The sequence below is a fragment of the Cariama cristata genome, unplaced genomic scaffold (assembly GCF_000690535.1).
Source record: "Cariama cristata isolate BGI_N322 unplaced genomic scaffold, ASM69053v1 scaffold19313, whole genome shotgun sequence".
Taxonomy (NCBI): Eukaryota; Metazoa; Chordata; class Aves; order Cariamiformes; family Cariamidae; genus Cariama; species Cariama cristata.
In genome coordinates this window covers 3,369-6,392 of record NW_009608020.1, presented here as the reverse complement: position 1 = coordinate 6,392, position 3,024 = coordinate 3,369, and positions in this window count along the sequence as shown.

Sequence of the window (3,024 nt, the reverse complement as noted above, 5' to 3'; positions counted from 1 at the left end):
ACTCTTTCTTTTATAGTTTGTAATACTTTTGTTAATGTCATGCAAATATGTTCAACGTTAGCTATTTGTAAAAAAATTTTTTTAAAATAAAAAATATGGAAGGATAATGCTAAATGGAAGGATTTTTATTTTCTGGGTCAGCCACATTTAACATAAATGTTAAACATTTTCCAGTGACATCCTATTACAATTGTTTACTTGACAGCACAGTGAAACTGTAATTTAACTTACAGAATACAAGGGAAAATAAACAACAGTGAGCTTGCAGGGCTGATGTAGCTGCCATAGTGTTGTAATCCAAAAATAATAAAATCATGATGAAGGCTTCTTCAGTTTTGTAGAAATTACAAAGGGTTTGTTCTCTTCTGAAAAATCTTGCAAATTGTAGTGGGAAGAAATGTGATGTTTGGAAAACGATACTGCTTCTGATTGTGGAGCCCTATTACTATTTCTGCTATTAAATATTAAGTGCCATAATTTTAATAAAGAAAAATGCAAACATATATTTTAGTCCGATGTGTTTTGGTTTTATAAAGTAGACTAAATTTACCTATTATTTCAAGCTTTCTTTTATATAGGTAAATACACAGTCTCTTTTCAATTCTTTCCAAATAATTGTACAAATATTAAAATACTATCAGAAAAGAAAAATGCTTTTTTCTTGCAGTGACAAATGTTTGCAGTTTTCTCAAAGGAATTGTACATTTTGCTGGTTTTTTGCAATAAATAGGATGTAAGTAAAACACAAATCCTGGTGTGCCATGAAATAAATCGGTTTAGTTAATTCCCTATGTTTTTAAAATAGATTCCTTTGTGGCGCTCTCTGTGCATTGAGTCAGATGAATAGTATTCAGGGTAAGCAAAATACTAACAAAAGGAAACAGTTCTCGTGTAGTTCAGTTTAAATGGAGCTAAAAGGTAAGGTAGCACGGTAGCATGCAAACGAGTAACAGAGGAGCAACACGAACACTTTCCCATTTTTGGGTGAGATCTCGAGGAAAGAAATCTTCTAAGCGCATTACTGTGTTTTGTAAGCAACTTACGTTGCCTTACCAGTGCTACCATGAACAAACTAGCTGTGTGGAACTACTAAACTATTTTGTTATACTTTTATCTAGTTTATTTTGTATATTGTTGAGTGCTGAGACTGTGAGAAAGAAAATAGTCCCAGTTCTTAGGAAGCTAATAGTCTGAAGCAATTCTAAATATTGAACTAAGGTGAGCAGGAAAACCTGAATGACACAGATAAATTCATTTATTCTGTTATTCCTGGGTTGATACCATAAATCAGTTGCAATAAAATTTACATACAGACAAGAGTGGCGTCTCAGTTGAAAGTCTCTTTTTATTTCTTAATTCACTGTAACAGCTAGCCTAAATAAAGACGTCTTCTGAGACCTGGAAACCATATTGTGGTAGAAACTGATTTTGTAAGTGCCATTTAATCCCTGCTTAAAAATAAATAAGTAAATAAAATGCTTAATTGATGCTTCCTTTAGGCTCAGCTGGGAGCTGTGGGAAATGCAGAATAACATATTTGCTACTAAGTTGGGCATGGAAGCTCAGAACAGTTTGTGTGTGATGATTCTTTAGTAAGGGTCTGTAGAAGTAAGTGTTAGCATGTAGGTTCCACAAAAACAGACTTTACAGGTAATTCTGCACAGACACAAGTTGATGTGAGAGAAAATGTCTTTTCAGCCAGGTATATGTCCTAGTTGTCTTCCACAGGTCCCAGTAATGTGTCCAGGAAAAGCAGCTTCAGTAGTGTTGCCTCCCAGGATTATAGTGGTGAGGTTTAGCAAAGATCAGTGATACAGGAAACTGATTTAACCAGGCGTTTGGTAGCGTCCTTACAAACCTTGGCAAGTTTATTACTGATCTTCTTGTGGAAGCTTTAGAAGTTTTCCTCTCAAACGATGTCGTTCGCACCTACTCTAAAAAGCACTGGTCACTTGCCTCAGCAATTAGTGACAAGGAAAAGACTTTGTTTGTTTTTGTTTTAAGGAAGTAGATTTTTGTGTAGCCAACTATCAAAAGAAAAAGAAATCGTTTGTTGTATAAAGAAATGCAGTTTTGCAATATTTGTGCTCAAATCATCATCAAAATAAAGTTATTATGGTGATTTGCAAACTAGGATTTAAGACCTATTAGTATAAGGATCGCATTCACTTGGTACTTGGGTTGCTTTGAATGAGGGTTTAATAAAATCTAGTGTAATTGCTCCAGTGCAGACAAGGGAATTCTAGATGTCCAATGGAACCTAATTGTAAAGCATTTTCTAAATTCTGGAAAGGAAATTTTTAGTTGAGGCCAAGATTTTTGTTCATATTTTTAAATAATGAACATTTCACATTCTTGGGGTCTTGGGAAGATAATTTTGTTTAAAAAATGAAAACATGCACTTAAGCTGTGCTTCATTTGAACACAAAAGGAGAAACAGACTTTTCAAAATGTATAAAGTTTATTCAGGAACTCAGTTTTCAGTTGATTCTTGCAACTTCTTTTTGCATAAAGCTATATAAAGATAGACAAATGGACTGTGAAATGGAAACAAAGAGGGTTGTGTTTGGGCAATCACTGATAAAGTTTTACTACCATTTTGATATTTTTACTTTTTCACTGTGTAACAATCCCAACCAGTTACAAGAATTGCTGTAAATAATTATTTTTGAGGGAAAAAAATATGCAAACAATACCACTACCCAGCATAGTAAACTGTTTCTTTTTTTTTTTTTTCTTCTCCATTTGGATAACACTTCTGAAAACAAACTAGAGAAATGCATATTCTCACTTTCCTGTGCCATAATTTTGTTAATCTGTATTTACTGAGGCTTGATTCAAGTAGGAACAATAATTTTGAAGTATTAAAGAGAGATGGAAAAACATCCACATGGAGATATCAGAAATTATAATTGAGTGATGTAAGAACTATATTGAGATTAACAACAATTCAAATTATAGCAGCAACTGATTACACTGTGATAATTTTAGCTAACCACACCTAAAAGAAAAATGCTAAAAATG